This window comes from Sminthopsis crassicaudata, chromosome 2, assembly GCF_048593235.1.
Source record: "Sminthopsis crassicaudata isolate SCR6 chromosome 2, ASM4859323v1, whole genome shotgun sequence".
Lineage (NCBI taxonomy): Eukaryota > Metazoa > Chordata > Mammalia > Dasyuromorphia > Dasyuridae > Sminthopsis > Sminthopsis crassicaudata.
The window spans coordinates 556,329,586-556,344,829 of NC_133618.1; positions in this window are offsets into that span (position 1 = coordinate 556,329,586).

Here is a 15,244-nt window from a genome sequence, read left to right on the forward strand (position 1 = left end):
AAATCATGTATATAAACCTGTTATTAATAGCAATTATGGTATGATGATGATGGTACTATGTATGATGCTTCAATTATTGTACTCTCTCTTAATAATGGGTAATAATACCAATGGTACAAAATATATTCCATCCAAGTCAATTTATATATCCCCTTTCATTCTCCATAAAAGTTCTGCTTAGCATGTCAGAATTCTTCCTTTATATTTTTTTATATTGTATGGGTATGAATGAAGTGTGTAAGCTAAGTGTTGTCTCTCCCTTCTTCTGTCTATATATCTGACTTGTTCTTTTAAAAGTCATTGATTTCTGTCATATAATTTACACAGATTTCTCTATTAAAATGTTATTAGTAACATACTATTCTTCTTGCATACCATGAATGAAAGACAAGGAATTTCTACAGCTTTTTAGATAATCTATTAGTTTAATTCTTTAGACACATTAACATTCACTATTTCACCACCATAACATTGCCAGAGGAGAATTGTTATTTCAGATATGAGTTTTCAAGGAAGAAACTTGATAGCATCCAAAGCTCTGTGCAATGTTTCAGAACCTCTGCTCTCCTACTCTCCTTAAATTTGGAACTCATTACATTTGTATTCTGAAGTATCTGATAAATGTATGTATGCTGTACAAAACTTTAGTGCAGTTTTAAGCTTTAAGCTTTAATAGTGTATATGTATATATACACAAATGTCAACCCAATCACATGGAATAATTCAAACAATGAATATTCTTTATCCATCTGTTTTTTTTTTTCTTGTATGGATGGTTAAACTAACCTCTTCTAGTTCATCAGATTTGAACTGTTCTAGACAATGTTATCCACAAATAAAAGCATCTACAGAACATCAGCTAAGGTAAGTAAGATGATTCAATGGATAGAATAGTGGGCCTGAAAACAGGAAGACTCATCATCTTGAGTTCAAATGACAATGTGACCTTGGACAAGTCAATTAACCCTATTTGCCTCAGTCTCTTGATTTGTAAAATGAGTTGGAGAAGAAAATGACAAACCAATAGTGTCTTAAACAAGAAAACCCCAAATGAGGTCACATATTCAACACAAATAAAAACAACTGAAAACAAAATCTCAACATCCTCAATTTGTAACTTGTGCTCAGTACACCCACTGACAGCTGCAGAGTTGTAGTAAGTGTCCCGCTTTTATATACCTGGGCCTTCTTTTATATATCTGATACTAATAATTAGAGGGTCATTTTACAGATATATCTTGATAGTTATAGCTTTCACATATTCTAGCCTTTTGTTAAGCAGAAAAATCATATGGATATTTTTCTCATTTTTGCTTTTTAAGTGCCATTTCCACTTCATTATTGTAGAAAGTTAAGGAATATGAATTTAGAATCTCAATGTTGTGACTTTACTAATGAAGGAAATAATTTATTTTGGAAATATTGATATATTTTTTCTAGTTTGCTTGGTCATTTTTTTTCTTATTGGATATTATTTTTCTAATTTCATTCTTTAATGTTCTTTGGATAATCTGCCATAGTTTGATCTCATCAAACTTTGCATAAACTTAATTTCAACTCATCACTTCTCATAAGTTTTAGCATCATATTTTATAAGATTTTCATATGAATTCATACTCTTAGTATCAACCTGGGCTACCACATCTCTTTATTTAGTAGGGAGATCAGTTTTTGGCTAAAGTATTTTTCTAGGCTCTTTATTCTCTCTGTATTTGTAGTAATTAAGTTATATTAGTTTAGCAGAAATGCTTATACTGTGTGACAGTGTCTACTCAAAGGAACATAGAGCATGAGAACCCTCATTTTGAAGGTGAGAAAGCTAAATTCCAGATATATTGAAAACTGCCCAAAGATACATAAGTTGTAAATGTCACAAATAGGATTTGAACTTCTCACTTCTGAATCAGAGAATGGGAAAGCAGAGATTCTGGGAAGACTTTGATAAAAAACCTTGAAAATGGAATCAACATGTATGGAATATGATATGGGTCATAATAAATATTATATAAGTTATTAAATAATGTATATACATCAAATTTTCTGTAGCTTTAGTGGGACTACTCTCCTAATAAATGATTTTTTTTTTTTTTTTTTGGAGGCTGGGGTTAAGTGACTTGCCCAGGGTCACACAGCTAGGAAGTGTTAAGTGTCTGAGACCAGATTTGAACTTGGGTCCTCCTGAATTCAAGGCTGGTGCTCGATCCACTGCGCCACCTAGCTGCCCGTCTAATAAATGATTTTATAGTGACTAGCTATAAAATAGACTTGAAGGACTATGAAGTGCTTTCCTTTTTTTATTAATTTTATAATTATAACATTTTTGACAGTACATATGCATAGGTAATTTTTTACAACATTATCCCTTGTACTCCCTTCTGTTCCGAATTTTCCCCTCCTTCCCTCCACCCCCTCCCCTGGATGGCAGGCATTCCCATACATATTAAATATGTTATAGCATATCCTAGATACAATATATATATACATATATATATATATGTATGCAGAACCAAATTTTGTTGTTGTTGTTGTTGCTGTTGCAAAGGAAGAATTGGATTCGGAAGGTAAAAATAACCTGGGGAGAAAAACAAAAAATGCAAACAGTTTATATTCATTTCCCAGTGTTCCTTCTCTGGGTGTAGTTGATTCTGTCCATCATTGATCAATTGGAACTGGATTAGATCTTCTCTATGTTGAAGATATCTGAAGTGCTTTCCTTATAACAAAATGTTGTTATAGGTCATCCAAATAGTATTTTCCACATTTAACAAATAAGACTCAGAGATTCACTGACTTTGCCACTTTTAGACATTTAGTATCAAAGTGAGGATTTAAACCCATGTCTTCTGATTATAAATTCTCTTTCTAACTTATATGATTTCATCAAGGGAAGGATTAATGCTTTTTGGGGTTAATATATTTCTAGTGAATCCCTAGAAACACTAAAAATTAGTGAAAATAATTCAAATTGTAATTTTCACAAAACAAAACAAAAAAAAATCCAGTTGTATTTTTCCTCTTTATCCAAAACTTGTTTAGGATACTATGTATCATTCATAAATCAGTTTCAAATAAATTCTAATGGCCTCACAGAAAAATAGTAGTTCTTTCATAATATGCAAACTGAATTTTATTATGTGCATTATATGCATAGAAGTCATCAACAAACTAATGCTGAAGAGTTACATTGAGAAGTCATGTGTTAGTTAAACTTAGAATCAGGTGAATTCTGGGTTTTAATCCTGTTCCTGAATAAAATTTGTTACTGTGATCATTTTCATTGGTTTATTTATGCTTTGGTCTCCTCATCTGTAAAACAGAAATGATAATAGTGATAGAATTTAACTCACAAGTCTGTTTTGAGTAAGAAATAACAAGATGATGTAAAAGTGTTATAAAATCAGAGGTGTCAAAAACACAGCAAAATGTGTATGGCCCAAAACCTAAGTTTAGAGAGACCCAGATTAAAATGTAATTGGGAGGAAATAACAAACTTAAAAATATAATGAAACATAAATAATAAAAAAATAATAAACAAAACTAAGTCAGCAGGTAACTTGTAGGAATCCTTATATACTGGTTAATGGCCCCCATTTCTAATTGAGTATTTTACCACTGATGTTACTATCAACATTGAGGTATGTCTTCCAGGAATCTAAATTAAAGTGATACTTGGCAAGTCTTCTCTGAAACTAAAAGAAGTTATTTTTAGACTTTAATATGTAATTAGCACACTAAGTACTTTGTAATACTATTGTATTATATTATAATGAAGCATCATTTAGGAGTTCTTAACCTAAAGTCTGTGAACCAGATTTTTAAAATAGATAGATTACTGTAATTCAATTTAATTCATTTATTTTGCATTTTTTTTGTTTTTGTGTAATATATTTTAAAACATCATTATTAAAAAGGGTCCACAGACTTCAACAAATAGTCAAAAACATTCATGAAACAAAGAAACATTAAGAAATTCTAGGAATGAGTAGTGTTTTCTACTTATAATTACAAATGTGGATTTAAATACTGTCTTCAGAAAATTATTAGTTCACATGACTCTAAGTCATTAAATCTCTCTGGGTCTCAGTTTTCTCATTTGTAAAATAAAGAATGTTTGCCTCAATGACTTTGAGGATCCTTTCCAGATCTAAATCTATGATCTTCTGTATAATCTGAATTTATCTGAGTAAAAATGCAAAGTCATACTATACTTTTCTTCTATAGAGTCACAGAATTACAGTCTTAGAGGAAACCTTTAATGCAACCTTGTCCTTTTCCTTGAAGCCTACAGAGGTTATTGAGTAAGCTAAAGTCCAACATAAAGCTAATTCAGAGTTAGGATTCGTATCCACAAAACCTAATAGCATTCCATTGTGTCCAACATATAGTAAGCCCTTCATATTTACAATAATATAATCAGTTTGAAACAAATTTATATTGGTGGAAACTATTGATTTTAAGGCTTGGCTGGGATAAATAAGACATCCACTTCAAGAGGAAAGTGATTTGTTTGTGTGTACATTAATATTTTTTTCACAAATATGTTGTGTACTTATGTAACTCTTGAGTCAAGCTTCCATATTTTAATTGATTCAGGTTTCCACCACAAATCTAGAATGAGGTCTCTTTTAGACCAGTCAGTAATTTTGACATGAATTTCTCTACATGCAAGTAGTTTAAATTGGGTAAAGCATTTATTAAGCATTTATTCTGTGTCAGGCACTGTGCTAAGTGGAAGTGCACTGAGCACAATGAGCCACATGGAAGCCTTATTAAAATAAATTATAAAAACATTGTTAGTTTTATCTAGCAATGGCTTCTCCTAAATTGTATATAGTGCTGAAATATAACCCTGACTACACCTCATGATCTCTTTGAGTTTCCTGTATCATCTATAAAATGGAAATAATACTGGCATAATAAAATTCCACTAAGCCATTACAAATTTTTTCTTTCTTAAATAATCTTTAATCTGTATTTGAAACTTATTTGTGAGTGATGAAAGTTTTTTTTATACCTCATAAGATTGTTTTGAAGAAAACATTTTGCAACTCTAAAGTGCTATATAAATGTGTCCCTAGAATCCACAGTCCTTTTCTGCCACTAACCGTTGTCCCTACTGAAATAGAAGTAAACCACTCACACTGGAATGAGAGCATTTTTTCTTTGTTTTTTGAGTTGCCATAGTCAAAAGCTTCCCTGATTTCCATGAAGTATAATAATCCCTAAAGGAAGATCCATGGTATATTGGGTAGTTTCTCCACAAGGATCTATGGGAGATTGTGAAAAGGAAACACACAGAAAAAGAATGCGTAGAGAAGTTACTCACATCACTGAAATCACAGAACTTCTGAAGAAATTAACTTTTATAATGGTTTTCCTCTTGCTTTTATTTTTCCTTGCCCATGTCCTTTTCTTCCTCCTCTTCATTTTCTTTTTCCTCTTCCTGATCTTCCTCCTCCTGATACCATTACTACTACTGTATTGACTCTGCCCACAATCCTTTATGTGATCTTAGAGGCTAAAGAATATCAGCATAAGACCTCAACTACCCAATATGTAGAATATGATGACACATTTTATCTGCTAAAATGAGGTAGCTAGAAGATCATTTCTTTAAGTTCTTTCTGGTTCTAGGATCCATAAGTCACATGAAAAATTTTAGAAGAACATTATCTAAAAAATAAGACAAATTTTGTCTGTCAATTCTTGTGAAAATATTTCTTTATTCCCAAAGTCATGGTATGTAATCTAGAAAAGTCTGTATAATCAGAAATCAGAGTTGACAAAAGGTAGCAAGAGGATCAGAGTAACTCTATTGATTGTGTCATGCAAAATTATTACCATAATTGTTCCCCAGAAACAACCAAATCCTTTGAATTCGACAACTAGAAAATAAATTAGCACAACTATTTATTTACAACTTCCAGGCCATTAACAGTAAATTTTACAGATCATTCTAATAGCAAGTTAATTCAAACAGCAGGCAGCAAGCAGTAAGTACATCTCACAACTGGAGCATTTGTTTTGTCTCCTATAGCCTTCTACTTATTATATTTTATTATGTTTTACACTAAAGATGCTTCTACAACATCAGAAATAATTTACCCTTAGCCAGATTTTAAATCAGTGATTTCCATCAATACATGCTTGCTTCAACATGATTATATTATTTCAGATATAGGAGCCTCACTATGAATGAGTTGAGAGATGTTTAATGCAGTTCATGTTCTTCTCACACAACAAAGAAAATTTATCCTTGAAACCAAATTAATTTAGGAAATAAGAAATTCCAAAGCACCCTTGCAATCAACTGCGGAGTGACATATTGTGCTTTTCTTAATGAATGCATCGAGTTGACTTTATGTTCCAAATCCATAGCCTTGTAGAACATTCCAAAAGGAACCCTGGTTTCCACACAAAGTGTCTGAGTTACGCCATTGGGATACAATCTTGCTGAGTGTCAGATCTGCAATGTAATGACATGTCAATTTGATTCCCTTTGTTGAAGAGGCCAAAGCCTATCCTCAGGCCTGAATTCTTCTGTACTTTAGTTTGTCTTTTGTTTGGATGGCACTTCTCTCAACATTCTTTGACAATGAGTGATGCTCTAAAACCCTGATCTTTCACACCCGGTGGGTGACCTATAACTTTCCATGCATGCCCTTTGACCTGGACCATGACAGTCTGATTGATTGTCCGGTGTTATGATTTATGAGTACCTCCTCAGAATAATTAACAGACAACAGGTGGCAGCATAATAATTTTGATTACCCAGCGGTTCATGAAACTACGACAAAGGTGAATTCATATTCTGAATAAGAGAAGGACAACAATTAGAATTGAAACAAAGCAATGCTTTTATGTCATAGTGTTCGGGCTTTTGTCCAGTGCACAGAAGACCTATTTAAGCTGCTGGCATTCCAATGTGGATACTGACACTATGAAGAAATAAGGAACTTCTATCTGGTGTGAATCAGAAGATAATTTTCATTATAATATTGTTCAACCTATTTTTTTTCTTTCTTTCTTTGCCAAAGTCTTGATTAATTAGATCTGGCCAAGTCTGTCATCATGATCAACTTTTAAAACTTCATTTTTTGACAATGGCCCTTGACAAAGCAAAGGTTACAGAAAGAAATCATCTTAGTTAATTTGGTAAATGATCCAAGTGCTTGCTTTTGCTTACATTGCACTAGGGAGAAGAAATAAAGCATTTTAACAATATTTTTTATAATTTCAGTTGCCTTTCTAAGGAAAAGAAAAAAAAACACTCCACACTTCAAACTTATTTTTGACAAGTGACAATAAAATAAGTTGCATTCTTAGAGAAAAGGAAAATTATTTAAAAATCCATCTTTTAATATAATAAATTCTTTTTCTAAACACTTTGTCAATTGTGCTACTTTTATTTACTCCAACTCTTATTTTCAAATATGCCTCAATTTTCTATACACACCAAATTATGATTATGCAAAAAGAAAGTGGCATTAGCTTTTCAGACATCCTTACTTTCCAAGAAAAAAAATTTCTTTCAAGGTGACAATACTACTTTTATGTAAAGTCGATTCCCTTTAAAATATAGTGATATGTCTTTATTATACTACATTTAAAAAATGCAAGTCAGATAAATTTTTTCCACCATCACTTTGCATTTAATCTCTGCCTAAAATTGAACCTAAGTGTTACTAATGAAATTGAAGTACACAGTCCTCTGAATATGTAACAGTCCTTCTTCACACCCAAATGCAAGGTAGTTGAAAACCTTCCATGCATATGAAATGAATTTTGGTACTGCTCCACAATAGTGATATTACAGGCTTATCATTTTAATTGACTTTTTGACTTCTAAAAATATTCCGACAATCCTGCCTTACATTATAGTTTAATAACAGCTTAACACACATCCATGAAATATTCATTCCTGTTACATTCAAATTTTAAAATATCTGATGAAGAGTCTGGTTAATAGATAAAGCAGAATCCCTGGAATATTAAAAGCACTTGGATCTGGGTATGGTTCTGAACTAGAGAGTAAGGCAATTATTTTACTGTAGATCACAGATTTTATTTTTTAATGCATAAAACTGCCCCTTCAATAAAATACTATGAAAATGAAAGTCACTTTTGTCCACAGTCATTGTCATTAAGCCTTTTTCATGTATGCTACCTGCAGATGGAAGCACTAGTATCCAGGTTGCTTTTGCAATGTGTGCCTCAACAGACACAACTGTGATGCTAAAGGCAGGTGTCACAAAGCTCCATGTTTTGAAAGGTGTTGTGATGAAGAAATGAGTAATTTGCTTCATTTATAGGATTCTGTAAACTCTGTCCTCCCCAAACTCAGCATTTGGCTAGCTCTCCTTTGTTTGACCCTGACCCACTCCTCTGTTGTGAGTACCACTAGGTAACCAGCTTACCTTTAAAATGTGATACATGTAGGAATCATGATGTCATTTTAGTACTTTGTTTCCCATCAATTTCTAAATTAATTATCTGAAAGCAAGCAGCGGTTAATTTTAGCCATAGACTTTTTGATTAGAAGCTGTGACCCCTTTTGCCTTTTTGGCATCATCTATACAATACCAATGACATGAAGGATGACCCTTGACACCTGATTCAACAAGAAGTAACTCTGAGACAGATCTTTCATATTCAGCAGTCTTTTGGTCAAAACAGGACCGGCACTTGGCCACTTCCCTCCCTTAAGAACATCCACCTCAAGTCGATTAAGCCAAGCAAGCTTGATTCTCCCTGTGCTGCATTCCAACTCCCAAACTCATTTCCAGTAAAAATGTCCATCCTTCCATTCCATTTGATCCGATACTTCTGTTTTACAAACTTTACACTATAGCATCGTCCCATATGTTTGTGCTGCACACAAGGAGGTTTCTTTAGAAAGCGCTGATGCTAATTATAAATTTAATTTGCATTTTAATTAGAATGGTAGCAAATTAAAAGCGTGGCAGCTGGAGAATTTTGAACGCTTTGCAGAGATTTGGTGTCAGTATCTCCCTGCTTCTGACTTCACTGTCTTTTCATTTTTCTCCCTCACTATCTTTCATTCACACAAACATATTGACATTTTTCTCTACTCATTTTTGCAATATAAAAAATTGTTCTGCTTCCCCCTCCCCTACCAGCTCCATGGATCAATTTATAAATTATTTCTTTTTTGCACTGATAAACAGTATACTCTTCTCTTGTGCCAGTACTTGGCGTACCAAGGTGATAGAGTGCCTTCTAATTGTACTTTTGTTGGCTCCATTAGTACTGTCCTATTTTCTTATTCATATCTGCCATTACTTTACAGGTAAAAATGTAACATTTTTCTTCTTGATTAATTTAGAATATTGGACTCTTGGCCTTTATTTACTCCAAACTTTAGCCCAGACAATTGCATCTTTAAAACACTTGAAAACTTTGTCCCAGGTCACAAGCATCTTAATAAAATATTCTGCATGCATTCTTCTTCTCCCTGTTGACTCAGAAATTGAAGTGTTCAGTGGTGTACCTTTGGGCAAAAGGCAAGAGCTGTCAGCCTGTGAGCCTATGGGCGCCAACATATTCCAGTCACTGTTTCTCAGAGCTGTCTTTCACTTGTGATGCGAGCATGTCTGTTTTTAGCACTCACGTGAGCACATTTAGTCAGTTCTGTCGTTTTCCCTATGTTGTGTCTCCATGGTCATTTTCATTCCTTCTGTTCACTTCCCCCACAGTGTCCTTGCTCAATAATTTTCATTAATTGATTGACAGCTCTGATAGACCCAACTAACCTCGATCTTACTCTCATGTCTGTTTTTAAATCAGCACTTGTACGTCCAATGACCTTGTCGCCTCATCAGCGATCAGAAAATGAGCATGCAGATATGGTGGACGCTGATTAGTGGAATAAGGAAGAGATCTCATTTCTGGCTTATATCCATAACAAGCAATGACAATGAAATCTGACCGTTTTGCATTTTTGAAAGACTCTGAAAAAAAGAATATAAGTAATAGACTACATGAAAACTTTACTATCACTCGTTAGAATCAGTACAAAAGAAAAATGTTCTCCCAAAGTGCATCATTCCAAAGAAAATGGAAGATTTAAGAGGTAATGTATAGTCCACAACAGTATAGCAAACCCAAGAGCTTTTAATAGAATGAATTGATATTGAAGACTGTAATTAGAGATTTCAAATGCATATTATAAATTTAGAGTATATTTCATCTTAGAAATTCATGAGCTATGTATATCAACAAAAATGGTTTCTTCTTTTACTTTTAAAAATGTGTTATCTTTGTTATTGAATAAATTTTTCAAGTCTGAAATATTTTATCATTCAAATTATAAATTAATAAACTGTGTGTCCTCATGTTACTAGCTAATAAAAATCATTTCCTTATTCATTCACATCTCAACCAATTTTCTTATTTATTATAAGAAAGAAAAATGAAGAAGGAAGTTGAGGAGGAGGAAGAAGAAGAGAAGCAGGAGGAGGAAGAAAGGAGAAAGAAGAGGAGGAGAAGGATAAGGAGAAGGAGAAAGAGAAGGAGGAAGAAGAGAAAGAGGAGAAGGAAGAGGAAGATGAGGAGGAGAAGAGTGAAAAGAATAACAGTGAGAAGAAGAAAAGAAGAGGAAGAAGAAGAAGAAGAAGAAAACACTTTTAAGATTATTTTTAAAAAGATTATTTAAAAAGCTTTAAGTAGCTAGATTCTGCAGTGGATAGAGTACCAGCCCTTTAATCAGGAGGACCTGAGTTCAAATCTGGCCTCAGACACTTAACACTTCCTAGCTATGTTACCCTAGACAAGTCACTTGACCCCAATTGCCTTAGCAAAAAAAATAAATAAATAAAAAGATGTGTTTTAGTCTGTTTTGATATTTAATATATTTTTTTTAAGTTTAGGCAATCAACAAATCAATAAATCAAGGCAAAATTCTAGTTTCCATAGCCTAGATTAGTACATTGCCAATACCCTTTCTGTGCTGGTAATTTCTTTTTCCAGAGAGGTTTCCTCAGAATCCCCTGGGTCTTGTTGATGGAAAACTTCCCATTTCCTCCTCTATTTTCCATTCTATTTATGGAACCTCCCCTCTGCTCTTTAAGACTTCCGTGTATAGTTGGAAGCAATTTTTTGCTTTTGAAGGAAAGCTTGCCACATCACATGAAAGATACTTTGTATTTGCTTCCTTGGAAGTCTCTCCTATCAAATCATTCTACTGTAGCTTTTGCAGTAAATGAGTCATCACAGGATACTGTGACATCTCCTTTTGGTTTCCTAGTTTTCTTGTCTAGACAAACGCTTATCATCAACTTCCCAGTCTTTTTGTTCATTCATCTTAACTATGTAGTTTGAAAAAGGCTTCTAGTTCATCAACAATTATATTTTCATGGAATAAAGTGCACTGTTTTCTGAATCTTAAATATGAAGGATCCTTCTTTCATAAGTTTAAGTGTGGTCCTTCTTTCGTAAATCTACCAGGCTTATTTGAAGCCACCTCACTCTCCACCAATCTATTCCATCATGTCTTCATCCTCCTCTCCCTGCACATATTTACTCATCCCTCCACAATCAAATCTCCCTCTTCCCTTGACCCAGTTATCAGGACTACTCATGCTTTGGTTTTCTTAAGGTCAAACAAAATCTACAAAATCCTACCCACATATACTTATGCTATTGATGTGCTCTATTCCCAAGAATATACTCTGTTGCTTGTATGTGTTTCTTTGTTTCTACATTAACTTAGAACCTGTTTGTAGGCTACAATTGTGTGTGCGGGAATAACTAGTGGGAGGCTACTTGCCGATAGCTGTGTTATTGACCATAGTTATTCTATTGTCCATAGCTGTTCTGCTGCCCTTTGGTATTGTGCAGACAATAACTTCTCTGATCATAGCTAGGTAGAAAAAATAGCTGGTTGAAGAATAGGATGAAGGTATGGTGACTGCCACCTGTGGATAAATGTAGTTATTCTTTCCATATCCTAGGATGGCTTGGCTGTAACCTGTTGTAAAAGAAGGAGGTTGTCTAGTCTCAGAATCCTGGCTTGTTGCAGATGTAGTGATTGTAATATGCTGCTCATAAACTGGGTAACCAGGACAGGTGCCATGTGCAGACTGTACTGCATATGATGCTGGTGGTTATAACCATAGCAGTGAAGGGCTACTTTGGATATACTTAAAAAGGCTGACTGTAAGGCTCAAGTATAGTTGGTATAGTATATATAACCTGTTGGAAGCATCCATAAGAAGTTGCATATACAATGTATCATATGTTGCAGTTATTTGAACCTGTATAGAGTTGACATTGGTAGGCTTTCCCTAAGTTCCATAGCTTTATTGCCTATATCCCTGGATGGTCTGTGTATATCTTTGAGTTGGTCCAGCTGCATTAACCCTCTAGTATACAGCTGGGCTACAGCTTAACTTTAGGTGCTATAGTATAAAGCTGTTATTTTCTCTCTCACCTACATTTGAAATTTCACCATGGGTTCTCACAAGTAGGTTAGAGTTGGACCTAACCTCTAAGAAGACCTGATTTAATGATATCAAACTTAAACTTATTTTCTATTTTAATGCCACAGAATTTTGAAGGAAAAAAAGTACAAAATTTTATTTTGGTTTGATTTAATGAAATTTTTAAGAGAAAAGGTTTGTATAAAAATACTCAATTTGTGCTCACACTGTTAAATAAAGGAGAATTTCACTTGAAAAACACTGTTTTAATGGGAAGGGAAAGGGAAAGAAAGGAAAAAAATAAACATTTATATAGTACCTACTATAGGTCAGATATTGTGCTAAGATATTATTTATTAATCCTTATGATAACCATACAAGAGAAGTGCTGCTGTTATCCTCATTTTACATAAAGTTTAAAAAAAAGTATGGCAGGCAGAAATTAAGTGATTTGCTCAGTATCACATAGCTAACAAGTAAGCAAGGCCAGATTCAAACTCAAGTCTTTTTGACTCCAGACTCAGTGCTTTATCCATTGTGTTACTGAGCTGCCTATGGTTTTATAAAGTTGCAAGAATACTTTGGAATTCAAAAAGAGATTATAATATGCCATAATTTCATATATAAAATGGATCTCCCATGAAAAAAGACAAAGAGATGATTAGTAACTCCCTGTAAAAACTTCTTTTGGGGATAAGAATTATTGGATCTATTGAAAGGATTTGCAAATATCACTATTCTATTCTGTTAGAAACTGAATTCATTTTCAAAATATATTACGTCATTAATGTAATGTTAAAACACATTTATATCTTCCATTTGTAATTCGCACATGTGAAAATCAAATATTAACCAAATATTAAAGAGAATTATCATCATTGAAATTCCACAGTCAGAAATTGGCAACTACAATTTATAGTTTCACAAAGTTCAGTTGCCTGAACTTAGTCTGCTCCATGACTTTCCTAGTCATACAGATGGTACATATTACTAACAAGCCTTGAACAAACATCTTTATATCAAGACCCTATATCTACTACTCTCATAAGCAAAAATAGTAAATAGAAGTTATAAATGTCAATAACCTAATATAAGCCACTCCTTTACCAATCTAAGCCAAAAAACAACAGTTTGGGGTTAAACTACATATATAAATTATATGGCCTTTTTTTTTACAGGCTTTCACTGAAATGTTGAAATGGGCAACATAGCTTCCCAAATGTTAAATTTTTCTTGCCATTTTGGAAGGGTTTAATTTTTCTTCAAGTAAGATTTTTTTTTCCTTTTTGCAGCTGTACAAAACACTTTCATTAACCCAAGAATGGATTATTTGGAGTGCTAATTAATTGATTCTTCAAAATGCCAATTGACACACTCCCAGGGAAAACCTGATCTAAGCAACTATGTTAATCAAGCTATTGTACGTATGGTTCTGTCTGAATATCAGACCATCTGAAATGAGGAGAACTTTGCCATTACGAGCTTGGACCTCTCATGGGCAGCTAATTAATATGAGCAGAATATGACAGTTGTACTTGTACGTTCACTGTACTGCCTGACAATAACTCTATAAAATTACATTTCAGCTAAAGAATGGAAACAGTGTTAAATACCATTATTTGCCTTCCTTTGATGTCTGAGAGTCATTATGAAAGCAATTACAGCAGTTTCTCTGTCTGTATGTCTACGGGGTATTTATCTGTATCTGTCTGAGTCCTTTGCCAGGTGGAGAATATATGGCATATTAAAGACAAGGGAATTCAGCCTCAATTATCAGGATATGAACAGAGGAAGAAACAAAATCAGAGTTCTGCATATGATCCTACTGGAAAACAGTAATTTATTATTAAAGCCAGGCAATCTGGGAAAAACTTGTAGTCTCTTTTTATTTATTTAAACTAAAAAAATTCTCTGAGTTCACAGGGCTTATGATTCCAGGGTGAGATTAATTAAAATCAATAGGGAAATGGGAAAACATAAAAATAAAAGGAAAACAACTCAGAGCACTTAAAGGAAAAAAACAATATTTTGCTTCTTAATGTGCTTATTCTCCCCAAGTTATGATTTGCTAGCCAGCTTTTTCAGTCCTTTTTTTTTCAGGTAAATTAGCAATAGCGTGCTTCACACTTGTCATAGAACACTCAGAAAAATGTTCAGTTCTAGCTTTCTTCCTAGACTTATTCTCCTAGTAATGTTTTAGGGCACAGTTCACATGCTTAGATGTTTATCTGTTGAAATTCATTGCTAAAAGTTAGATTCCTTTAAAACTTTAAGGGGGATATTCTTAATAAATAATCCAGATCATTTCAGTTCAATTCAATTCAGTTCAACAAATATTAATTGAGCATTTTCTATTTGCCAAGGTATTGAACTATAGGTGCATTCCAAGTACAGATAATACTAAGATTTAGGGGAAGAAAGAAAATTATTTCCTGGGATGCAGTGACGGAGGTGTCTTTCTAGACTTAGAACAACAGCGATTTCACATTTATAATGTATCATGTTCAAAGTATCTTTTTTTAAAAATATGGGTATTTGCACACATATATATATACATACATATATATACATATATATATATATATACACACACACACACACACACACACACACACACAGATAATCACCAATTTTTTCCTGATTGTGGTCAGTGGCTGAACTTTGAAACTCTCTTTGTTAAAAGGGATTAGATAGGAAAATATCAGATCCCAAGCCAATCAGGAAATTGCACCCAATGCCAAGAATTTTGATCTAAATCTGTACCACAGGGATGTCCATGGCTGATCTTAAATTCAACCTCAGCC